At 51.9% G+C, this 12,584-nt stretch overlaps 1 pseudogene; it reads right to left on the minus strand.

Moving 5' to 3' along the window:
- Positions 1-7,241: 7,241 nt before the first annotated feature.
- On the minus strand, positions 7,242-8,879 carry LOC130020286 (SNW domain-containing protein 1-like; annotated as a pseudogene).
- Positions 8,880-12,584: the final 3,705 nt, after the last annotated feature.

Below are 12,584 nucleotides of genomic sequence, written 5' to 3' on the forward strand. Positions count from 1 at the left end.
TGGTCCAACAATCTAAAATGAACTAGAATATCCCAGGTCTTAAAGGCGCAAATTGCTGCCGACGCCTTCATCCCTTTGGGTCAGGCTGAGATTTGCCCAGGGGTCCCGTCAGTCCCACCTCTGGCAGCTCTCTCTGGACCCACTGTGTCTTCACAAAAGCAGAATCTGAGAAACAGCATCTTCTAGGCATATTCCATCATTGGATGCCCAGCTGTGCTGCCAGGAGGGAACTCACCAAGGTTTGTGTGACAGTTTGCATGCATAGTAAAAGAGATGGGACATTCTGGCTCTTTTTTAAAAAAAAACATTTATTACTGAAATACCATGAGGTACAGTTGTAGACTTACAAATTTTTGCGCTTGGGTTTCAATTATACAATGATTGAATATCTATCCCTCCCCCAGTGCCCATTCCCCACCTCCAAGGCTCCCAGCATCCCTCCCACCCCACCCCTGTGGCAGGGTGTGGGAAGCCAAGAGCCCTCTCACAGACCCTGGCCATGGTTCCCATGTTAGGAATTGCTTGGGACAGACATTGGAGACAGTCTCCCAGGACTTCCTGATCTCAGCAGATACCTGATCTATAGCCACACATCAGGCTGACAGCTTATCTGGCCTTATCTATAGTAACCTCCAGGATGCATCTACTCCCTAAGACTCTTTGATATACAAATGTAAAGCTCAGGATGCACCTACTGCCACAAGACCCTTTGATGTGCAAATGTCTACCTTGAATGTTAGGTAAAGCTCTTGTTGCTGACCTTACCATATATGGTTATATTGCCTCTGCTCCTGACTGAGCTGCCCTGACCCTATATAAACAGCCTGTATCCCTCAATAAAGCCTGTCCCTTTTTCTCTCTGTTTCTAAACTGTACTCTGTCTCTTGTGTCTCGTGTTCATTCGGTTGGTCCCTCCTTGCACCATCGGATCAATCCTCGGGCCACCTCCGTGGGCCGGACAGTGGTTACCGGGGCCCCCTCAGCAGGGCATTCCCTTTTGTTTTCTCTCTCCTTTTGGGTGCTGTGGTTTGCAAAAGAGGCATTGAATGGCAATCATGTTCAGTCTATAGTCTATTTTCAGCATGCATCTCTCATCCTGGGACGGTCCTCCCAACACACTTTTCTTGGTGCTTCCCTCTCTATCTGAGCTCCCTTCTCCCCCAGCATGTGCGGTTGGACTCCAAGCCACGGAACCTCCTGGTACATATCTCAGCTATCATTCTGGATCCATAATCTGACCATTCTCCAGCTCCCAAGCCACTATTTTGGTTTCAAGTGTCTATTTCTAGGTATATGGTACAGATCCCCTACTATAATGCATTGCCAAGGTGCAAATCCGGGTGTCCTCAAGGACCTCCCATGTCTGTCCGTAGTTTCCAATTTCCTCTTTGTCCCTCCAGAATGACCGCTCTCCCGGACTATTACCAGGCATCCTTGCTGCCAGCCCTTTTCCCCTTCAAATGGGTATTTACAGTCTGGTCTCATGCTTCCTCACAGAATAGCTTCTCTGGTACCCGATTGTCCACCCAAACCTTCGCAGCAGAGGTTTTGTGTGAGTCCTTTTGTGATTTGTTTCCAATCTCCCCTTGTGTTCTTTTCCTGTGTCAGAACAAGATGACGAGAACAGCTGTTCTCTGCAGGCTCATTTGTAAGCTGTAGGAAAGGGTAGAGATGGCCTGGGCCAGTCCCCATGCACCAGGGCCACTATGCAGCCCAGTGAAGGGGCACTTAGCAAGAGCGACTTCTTCACAGTTCAGGAGGTCCAAGGGCCATAGTCTTCTTCTGAGATAAGCATGCCAAATTTGGAGCCAGACATTAAGAGTTTGCAGGTCAAAGCTTTAGCGTTCCTTTTCTCACCTCCATAAGCCAAACCTTATAAAAACAAGTCCTTGAGAAACACAAACCATATCATTCATTGATGGGACTTCAGGAGGAAGGAAAACACATACTTTAATAGTGTTGAAGTCGGAAGGCACAGTATAATCAATGAGAAAGCAGAGATGAAAAATGGTCCTCTCTGTCCCCAAGATGAGCCTGGGCTTTTTTTTTGCCTCCGACGTATAAGCATTTTATGTTTGCATTAAAATTTTTAGTACCCTATTAGGGCATAGTCCTTCCTCCTGGGGAATTTGACTGTGAGGAAATCTCTGCCAGTGGGCCGATCTCACTGTCCGAGTTGTCTTTGCGAGAGCACTTCCTGAATCCATCAATAAATGCTTTAAATGCAACCTTCACTCTAGCCTTGGGATTTCCTGGAAACTTTCTTGCCTGCATTGTTATGCAGACCACATGACCTGGACTCTCATCTTCGTGTTGGGTGGCAGCAGCAAGAGTGGAGAGCAAGTGGTAGGCCTCCAGAGGCGAGGACTCAGCTCAGCTCAGGTCTGGCTGGATGGGCACACAGCAGGGAAACAGAAAGTGTCCCAGCTGTATTGTTTTCCCTCAGTGTGTTGTTTCCTTTGTTTATATGGAAGGAGGGTTTCTTAAAGATGTTAATGGGCTCTTTGGAGATGTGCCTCTGGGTCATCTATCTGCCTACTTGAATCTTTCTCCAATAGATCCTGGCCACAGTCAATGAGAATTCATGGCCAAGAGTGAACCACCAAGGACCAGATGTGGTCACATCGCTGGAAGTGAAGTCCAGTGAATGGAGCGGCTGTCCCACCCCCTGAGAAGGTACACTAGGGGTCATCCTCCTGGCCGCCAGAGCCTCAGATCAGGAGGCAGCACCCAGAAGCCTTCTCGGGTCTTTAAAAGTCCAATTCACAAAAGTTAAAAAATAATAATAATAATAAAATTTGAAAAAAAAAACCCACCAACACAATTCTGATTCCAATCACTAATCCTCACAGGAGTTCAAGATGCCGCTCTGTTTAACGTTCATTGATTTAAAGAAGGCCTTTGATTCTGTTGTGACGGAAGCGGTCATTGAAGCCCTAGCCAATCAGGGCATTCAAGCCCAATACATCAAGATCCTCCGTGAGCTGTATTGCGGATTCACTACCAGGATCTCACCATTCTACAAAGAAGTGATTGTTGATGTCAAGAGAGGGGTGCGGCAGGGTGATACCATTTCACCGAAACTCTTCAGTGCCACCCTCGAGAACATCATGCGACAACTGGAATGGGAAGGAATGGGAGTGAAGGTAGATGGTCGGCAACTACACCAGCTCCGCTTTGCTGATGGCATTGTTTTAATAACACCAAACATCAGCCAAGCGGCACAAATGCTGGCCAACTTTGACCGTGAGTGTGGAAAGGTAGGACTACAGCTGAATCTTACGAAGACAATGTTTATGAGAAACGGCCTCGTTCCTGACGCCCCATTCGCTCTCAACGGAACGATCATCTCCGAATGCCACAGCTATGTGTACCTAGGTCGAGAGGTCAACATGATAAATGACCTGGCACCCGAGCTGCGCAGGAGGAAGAGAGCGGCTTGGAACGCCTTCAGGAACGTCGAAGAAATAGCTAAGAGGACGACGAACCGCCGGCTCTGGGCACATCTCTTTGATTCCACTGTTCTTCCTGCATTAACATATGCCTCAGAGACCTGGGCCCTACGCAAACAAGATGAGAAGGCTATTCAGGTCTCCCAAAGAATAGAAAGAGCTATGCTTGGAATATCACGTTTCACTCAAATGAGAGAATGAATCCGGAGTTCTGACATCCGTCGACGATCAAGAATCAGGGACGCTGTCTCATTTGCCAAGGTGTCGAAAATCAGATGGGCTCGTCACGTTATGAGATTTAAAGATAACCGCTGGACTAGAGCTGTTACCGACTGGATTCTACGGGATGTCAAAAGACCGCGTGGTCGCCCACCTACCAGATGGTCAGACTTCTTCGTCAAGATCATGAACGATCGGTTTGAGGCCCTTCATGTTCCCGGAGCGAACAGATGCCATTGGGCTACACTAGCACGTGACAGGGACAAATGGAGACGTTACTGGCGCCCGCTCGAGCAAATCGACGACTAACGGGAAGTTAAGTGATTAAGTTAAGTGAATCCTCACAAGCTAATGGAAAGGACTCCCAGGAGTTTCTGTAGACCTGGGAGAGCAGAACCACCTCTGTTGGGGTCCTCACGGCAGAGGGAGAGGTAGAGTGAGAAACAGGAGTGCTGGTCTTGATCCCCAGCACCTCGGGGTTCCTGAGTGTGGCATTCCTGCCACCAGGATGATCATTGATGGGACCCGAGAGATGGTTCAGACTGGAGGGCACTGGCCTTGCATGCCTAGTACCCCGGTTAGATTCCTGGCATCCCATATGGTTCCCGAGCACCACCAAGAGTGATTCCTGAGCATTGGCATGTGTGACCTGAACAACCATGTTCAGCTGAATAAGTCAGAGGAGAAGGAGAAAATCACGGGATGTCACTCCTCTGTGGGTGACAGAGAAAAGACAAGGGAATAGACAGTATCTGGTTATGACAGTTCCTTGGTCTTGCTCAGACTAGGAGTGACACAGGACGCACCCATCAAAACCAACCATGTTCACATGATTGTAATCACTAGGTTCCAGTCTAAGCACCCCCAATGGAGCCTGTTTCATCCACACAGTGCTGGGGTATTGTGCGATAGAGCTTAGATTAGCTCATACTCCCACTGGGAAAGATATTTATATGCAGACACAGGTACACTTGTGTGCCAATGTGAAGGAAACAACCCCACCAGCAAGGTAAGCTTCATTCCAGGCAATGGCATGCCAATTCGTGCAGCTATTTTCGAATCAAGTCTTTCTATTTAAATATCACTCCGGTGCTCTCTGGGGCCACAGCCATGGGCCTCACTGAAACAGGGACAGGTCAGAGGACACTGTGCTCACCGTCAGGTCAAGGACCAGAGCCACGGGACAAGGAAGACTGCTGCTAATTTCATTACACTCTGATTTGCTTAATCACAAGGTTCCACTTTATTAGTAAAAGTTTTCATTTAATAAGCACTGCTACGGGGCTAACCTTGTGTCCGTTCTTTTCATGAATTATCTTGTTTAATTCTCTTATCGTCTCCATCAGCCCCATTTTACATCAGAGGAACCTGATTGAAAGAAGATGAATTCACATGCTCAAGGTCAGACAACTTGTGCATGGTAACACAGATTTTGTCCCGGGAATTCTGTTCCAGAAACCATAATTAACATGTTTAATTTGCCCAGTAAAGGACACAGGGAAGAGAGAGAAGCATATTGCCGCAATAAATAAATAAGTTCATGCCTAAATGGATGAACTGATGGATAAATTATTTGAAAATTACCAAAACGTTGCCATAAGAGTCATTAGCATGCAGAGTCAGCTCTTGCTGCCTGTGGACGAATCTAAGAGTCGCACCAACACCTCCCCACTGACGGCTGCCAGTCCGGATCTCTGCAGTTGCTAATTTGCTGGGTAAGTTCTGCCCTGAAAACCAGGAGGGGCCTAGGGAAAGGAGCTGGGACGCATGTCAGATGTTCTGTGGAATGACAGGGTCCTGAGGGGTGGATCCGCTGCTGCACTCCAGGGATGTCCAGCCTGCTTTCTCATACACAGGGCTTAAAAACTCAGCTCCCGGTTCAGGAATCCTACCCATGATGCCTGGAGAGTGTCCAGAGTGATCCGAGTGGTCGAGACAAATACAGTCTAGTATGAGTCTTAGGAAATGAAGTCAGTGATACAACAGCAAATCCTCCGCCCTTCTTCTGAGGTATAAAATAACCTCCGAATCACTCTTTCATTTACCAGGCCCAGAGAACCTTCTTATCCTGAAGGTTCTGACACAGGTCAGAAACCACAGAGCTGCTCAAAGAGACTCAGCGAGGAGAACTAGGAGAAACTTTGAGCTCACAAGGAAGTACGTTCTCTGGCTCTGTAGCTGTAACTGTAGGCCTGGGGGTGCTGTGGGCAAAGTGATCTTGCCCGTGGTCTCTGATGTTGTTGGGGCCTCATAGTGTCCCTCCACTCAAAGAAAACCATTTCTGGAAGCCCTGACTCCTGGTACTTGTAGATGCCAACATGGGGAGCTGTAAACAAGTCAGGGTCACACTGAATTCAGCTGAGTCCTGACCCAACACGGTGGGGCTGTCGAACAGGGTAAACGGACAGGGCCTCCTGTGAGGCAAGACAGACAGAGGGGCTGCGCGCTGGACAGTATAGGGGCCAGGCCCTCGCACTGTGCGTGTTGTGATACTGATTGTATCCCTGGCACCACATTTGGTCCCTAGAGCACAGGGCCTGGAGTAGTCCCTGAGAGTTTCCAAGTGTGGCCCCCAAACCAGGCTAAAACAAGAAACTCCAAGGATCCAGATGGTACTGGAAGCTTCCTGAAAAGCATTGGACTAAGTCCCCTCCCTCCCCTGCAGCCGGCCCAAGCCAAGCCCTTCCTGTGTGGGAGTGGATGGAGGAAGAGGCCCTTCCAGGTAGAGGGAGACGCTGTGCTCAGAGGCTGGAGACGCACCTGCTCCCTGGCCTGGCCCTCCTGCACCAAGAGGGCTGCTCGGGCAGATGGACCGGAGTCGCGGGAAAGCCGCTGCTCAGCTGCCTGATGAGCTCCTTTTGCCTGCTCACACCCCCTCCTTGCCAGCTTTGTTAAGTGCCATCTCCCTTGGCTTCAGTGGACAGCGTTATCTCTGCCCCCGGGCATCTGAATACTAGTTTTTTCTTTTGCAAATATGCAAACATTTATCCACTTTCTAGTGCCTGTGACCCGGACCCATGTTCCAGCCCCTGACCTCCTCAGTTGCTGCTGTTTTCTTTGCTGCCACGGGCTCAGGAGGGGGCAAGGGGCTCCCGTGAGGCCCTGAAACGCAGTGACACAGGGGGAGGGATCGGGAGGAACCCAGATTAGGTGCCATATCAGAGTGGGGTCCCCAATGTTCGGAGAGCATGTGGGGGTGTGGACAGAGGGAACAGGTCCCGGGTGGGGCGTGTGATGGTTCCGCCTCTGGCCTGGCTGACAGTCCCGACAACCATGGCTGGAGCCCCTTTTCACCAAAACAAACACACACAAGACCAGCAAGATGGCTTAAACAGAGAAACCTTTATTCCTAAATGAAAACGCACTAAACCAATAGGAGAGGATTATACACAGGCCACATTTGCTCCCTGTGCCATGACCCAGGGCATTGTGTAGGGGACCCCCATGGCAGTAGAGTGTGCCACCCCATAGTTCTCCAAATGAAAAGTAGCCCTAGGTCCTGACACTCCAGATTTTGTTTTTATTCCTGTTACTCCCAAATCAAGTGTTGCCGTATGAGACTTGCCTCCTTCACTGAGTAACACAGTTCATCCCCCCAGAGAGGCGACTCTGTTCCATTCTTCTCTTCTTACTTTCGCGCTCACGTTCCTTGGACAGCTGCTATCTGAAGGTCTTTTGGAGCCACTGTGTTGTTTGGCTTCTTCCAGAAACTTGTCCAAGCGAAAAGAATCCTCTTCGAACTGAACTGGTCCTTCTCGGCCTCGCTGCCTAGGATGTGAACCAGAAAACTCCTTATCGGGAACAGTTCTGTGGGTCTTTCTTCTTCCTTTGAGGTCACCACCATCCGCGTCCTTGTCCGAATTTTTGCTGGGCCTGTAAATGCTGGGGGCCCTAAAATTGCCACCTCTCCATGCTTGGTCGTAAACGTTGTATAGTTCATCTTCTGCTGCAAGCCACTGTCCATCCCCTCGGTTTGGTTGAAGAGCCTCTGGTCATACTGAATACCACAGGAAGGCCGAGGGTTGGCCACACCAAGTGCAGTCACTTCACTGATATCTCGGTTGTCATGAAGTTTAGGCCTTTTCCTGAGCACTGCCCTGGAAAGATTGCGGTCATGCCGTCTCTCTTTTTTCCTGTCATCCCGGATCCCATCCCTCTCGTGTGCTTCTCTGTCCTCTTTCTCAACTTGGGGTTTGAGGCCAGCTCTCCTCCCCCTGGCTCTCTGGGCCATTTCTCTGAGCATCTCCTCACGTTTCTCCTTTTCTCTCTGAGCCATCTTTCTCTCTACCCGAGCACGCATTTCCACAGCTCCACGAGCCTTCCGGTCGGCGATGTACAGCGCTTCTGCCTGCCGGGCAAAGTTCTCGCTGATGCGCACGGTCTGCACTCCCCTTCCATCGGCAGCCAGGCGCTTGTCTAAGGGAACTGTGTAACCCCTCGCGTTTTTCCAGTTGGAGATACAAGGAGGAATCTTCCATGCTTGTTGCTCCTTCACAGTCATCTTCGGCTGGGGGAATGCATGACGGGAGCAGGAGGAGAAGGTGGTCCCCGAGGAATTTTCTTATTAATTTTGAATCTCGGAGGCTCCATGGGATCTCTCTGCATTTCCACCACCTGGATAACCCTGTATTTGGCTCCCGCGTTGAAAGCCGCTCCTTGCTGAGCTGGAGTGTATCGGATATACTGAGCAGGAACCCGCTTGTCAGCCTCTCGGGGAGGCACGGCGGCAGCCAGCTTCCGAGACACAGACCTCTCGAAGGCTCGTCTGGTCTTTTCTGTTACCTCTCGAATGGCTTCTTCATCGGGTCTCTGGAGGTCTGGGTCATCTGCCTTCGAGACTTCATTGGGGACCAGGTCACGGTACTTGCTGTAAATGACCTTGTCTTTGGACTTTGCTTGTCGAGCAATTGCGTCATACTTGATCATTCCTTCAGTGTCCACCTGAATGGTCAGTATATTTTATATCTTTTCCTTCTGTCCCATAGCCAGTGGATACTGGGCCACGTGCATCTCTGGAAAAGCACCTCCATCTCCAAAGTCCTCTAATAAGCGAGGTATCCAACCGTTCCTGTACCCATATGCCGGAGGCTCTCTTCGGGAGGAAACCAGTGAGGTCTTTGGGGACTTCTGGGAGCTTGCCGTTTCCTCAGCCTCAGGCTGGTCCTGAGCTAGCTGAGTTGGGGCAGGTAAAAGGCTGCTGAGCGCCATCTTCTCTGGCTTCTCCCAGTGCAAGCGAGCTCTTCTGGGTCTCTCTGGATTCTCCTGAGCTCCCAAGCTTTCTGAGTCTCGTTTTCCTCCTGGTCACTGTCCCCGTTCAGTGATGAGAGCGTCCAGGATGGCCGGGCCACTCTGCTTCTGCTGCAGATGCTCTCAGAAGGATGTGCTGAAGCAGAAGCTCTCAGAGGGATGCTCTTCCACTTGTGGTAGGGGAAGTGCTTTTATGCAAGCCTGGAGGGTGGGTGCCAGACAGGGTGTGGCAGGACCTGGCTGGGTCACTACTGTCAGGCTAGGGAGGGGACAACCTCCTGTCCACACCCTGCCTGTGCCTCCAGGGAATGAAAAAAGACGACTCTTGCTGTGTGTCCTGGGAGAGCCTTGCACACTGATGGCCTGTGAAATTCAACCTCAGGATAGTCCTGAACAATCCCAGACTCCTCTGAAGCTCTCCCTTTCTGCATGGAGTGTGTGTCGGGGGGAGAGGACGGTGACCCAGAAGTGACCTGAGAGTCCCTAGGCTCTTTCCTGGGCCCTTGTTGTCAGAGCACCCAGGCTGGGTGGGGAAACTCTGGTGCTCTTTTTCCCTCGACTCTGTCTGAGCCTCTGTGTGAGCAGGGGTGCCTGCAGGCCGTGCACAGACTATGCACTCAGAGACAGGCCCTTCCCACCTCTACCGGACGGGTGTGCGGGGGGGCCCAGTGTGCTGTTGCCCCCTTGCACCAGGTACTTGGGAACAGCTCAGCTCTGGGCACTGAGAAGGCCCATGCTCGAGGCGCCTCAGACTCGGGCGCAGAGTCAGTGCCAGATGCTTGGCTCTCAGGGTCCAGGCACCCCAAAGCTGGAAACAGTCCACAGTGAGCCAGACCTCTGGGTTCCGTGCCTGCAAGGCCCTAAACTCCAAGATGCCGAAGGCCAGATGGCCTCCGTGGGGCCACTGCATGTCACCCCATCCAATCTCCGTGCTCATCGGTCTCTGTGGCTGCTCTCGTGCAGGAACTTAAATCTGTGCCGAGTCCCCCAGGCTCTGCCCCGGCCCCTCTTCCCCCCGCTCTGCCTCTACATCCCCTCTGCCCCTCAGCTGCTCAGAAATCTGAGTTTTAGAACCCAAGACCATTCCATAAGGCTGTTCCCTGTTCTGATGCTCTCCGTTCCGCAGACATGCGAGGTGTCCCTCACCCCCGGGGCTATTCCACCCACATGATGGTGTTCAGCTCTTCCCGTGTCCCTGTCAACAGCAGGTTTCTTCTTTTCTTGTGGAAATAATTTCTGGTAGCAGGAAGGAATCAGGGCCCCAGAGTTAGCCGGTTGAGATTAGCTGATGGTGTCAGCTACGTGGAGGAGATTTGGGCGTGGGGAACCCGTGAGGTGTCGACTCCGCGGCCGCATGGAGCCTCTTTGGCTGCGAATACTCCTGAGGGGATCGTCAGCAGCTGCTCTGCTCCAGGCCTGTCTCTGCTGGAGCCCAGGTTTCCCTGGCACCAGGGGTCAGTGGTTGGGACCTCTGGGCCCATCTGCCCAGGGTGGGCTGGTAAAGCAGAGGGGCCCCAGGTGCACCTGGTTGGAGCCTGTTGCTGGCTGACGAGCATGAGATATACAAGGGGTAAGTGTGGCCTCACTGACCGTTGGCAGGGCCGGGACGGCCGGGGAGGCTCGTGCAGAGGGTCAGAACGGGCAGAATGGGTGGAGGGTTGGAAAGAGCAAATTCTGGGGCGAAGAGGGGGCCCTGTCTCCCTAAAGCTTTTTCTTCCTCTGCTACCCTGCCAAGCATGGAAATCTCTCTCTCTCTCTTTCTGTCTTGCTGCCAGAACTGGCCGGATCCGAGTTTCCAAGTCCTTGCTGAGCCCTGGTCTCTTCCTTCTGATTCCATCCTTCGCTCCGTGACATCACCTCCAGAGGGAGAAGTGGACCCCACGGCCACCTTGATCACAAGCACAAAGCAGACAGGCCGAATGTCTCTCCCGGGCAAGTGACTGAGACCTTGGGGTCTTCTGGCTCTGGGTGGGGTGGGGGCTGTGAGGAGCAGTGGGGCTGCGTGGTAGGGGGTCGTGCACACAGGGGAGCCACTAGTGTCAGTTCCCTCTGGGCTGCAGCCAAGGGGCGAGCTTGTGGGCCTGGGGCTTTTGGACGCTCAGAGCTAAGAGGTTGGGGGGCTCCAGCAGGAAAGTTCAGAGCCGTCTCCTTGGCCATCTCGGGGGCTGAATGAAGGGGCCTCAGTTTCCCCTGGCTGGCTGAAGGGGGCAGCTCCATTTTAGTCGAACCCTCTGCACGTCCTGAACCTTCCTGCCCATCCAGGCTTCTAGCAGGTCTGAGACTTTCCTGAGACCCGAAAAGCTGCCCAAGTCCTTTAGTCACAGATGAAGTGATAACTGGCAGCTCAGAGAGGTAGGGCAGGGGATGGCTATTGCCTTGCACAGAGATGTTCAGTACTCCCCAAAGCCCACAGATCCGAGATCCCCTTCTGGAATGATCCTAGAGTACAGAAGTCAGGAGCAAGCCTGAGCACGACCCGCTGTGGCCGAGAAAACACCATCAGCAAAGCTAAAGGCACAGTGCCGGCATCTGCTCAACTAACATCTTAGAAGTCTTCGGGGAGAGCCAAGATGTGAACTCCCCATGCAAACGGGCCCTGAGCCAACAAGGCATCTGGGAGCCCTGGTCCCTGGGGCTTTCGGGAGAACACCAGGACCCAGTTTTCCCAGAAACCCCCGAAGATGAGCTTGCTCAGTCCCACATTCCTCTCTCCCCCGTCTGGGTGTCCTTTTCCTCGACTCTCCAACAAACCTACTTCCACGTCTACACATCTTGACCAATATCTTTATCCTTGGAAGTATTGAAGGACCAGAGACTCCTGGACAGTCCTGCCATCTCGGCTCTGGCATCCTGGGGGGCTCACCCAGAGGGGGTGGCATAGTGATGTCAGAGAGCAAGAAGTACGGCTGACCCTTGTCTCTGCACCCTGCCCTTCTGGGTTCTCACGCCTGGGCCTGCACAGGTGGCAGCACCAAAGGGCAGGAACCGTCCGTGGCTTTTCCAATCTGTGGTTCCTCCCTGCCCCAGCACCCGTGCACCTCTCAATCATCTCCCAGCTATGGGCTCGGATCTCCAAAGATGTTGCCCTGTGAGAGATCAAACTGTAGGTGGCGATGTGTGCATTCGGAGGCCCGGGACAACTGCCCCAGCAGAGGAAAGGGCGCCACAGACTGAAGGTCAAAGAGGCCCATTTAGGCAGAGCTGCTGGCACACGCATAGAAGGTCTGAAGAGTTCAGGTATAGCATGCACGGAGGTGTGACTGATCATTTAGAGGTAAATGGTTAAGGTCTTTCTGCAGAGATAATTCTCTTCAGGCAATGAACTCAAGGAGACGCTCTGTTTCCTGGAGGGACAGGTATTCCGTTGCTTTTCCCTTTTCCCAGGTACTAGTACATTGAAACATTTAAGTTTAGTTCATACCTGCAGGTATGTCGATAAACACAGTTAAAGATACTGATTGCAAAACTTATTTCTCTGGGCTCCATGGGCAAGGCTGCTGGGCTTCTCGGTAAATCCAAGTAGCTCCTCAGGCCTAATTTAGTCCTGCCTTCCCCATGGGGGTCCTGTCTCTTACATCATAATGGTTTGCATCAGATCGTGCTTTTAGGCTTTCTGGATTAACCCATTTTGATGCCTGGGTAGCTTCACTGCTCGCCCTGGGTCCA

The sequence above is a fragment of the Sorex fumeus genome, unplaced genomic scaffold, assembly GCF_029834395.1.
Source record: "Sorex fumeus unplaced genomic scaffold, SorFum_2.1 ptg000011l, whole genome shotgun sequence".
Taxonomy (NCBI): domain Eukaryota; kingdom Metazoa; phylum Chordata; class Mammalia; order Eulipotyphla; family Soricidae; genus Sorex; species Sorex fumeus.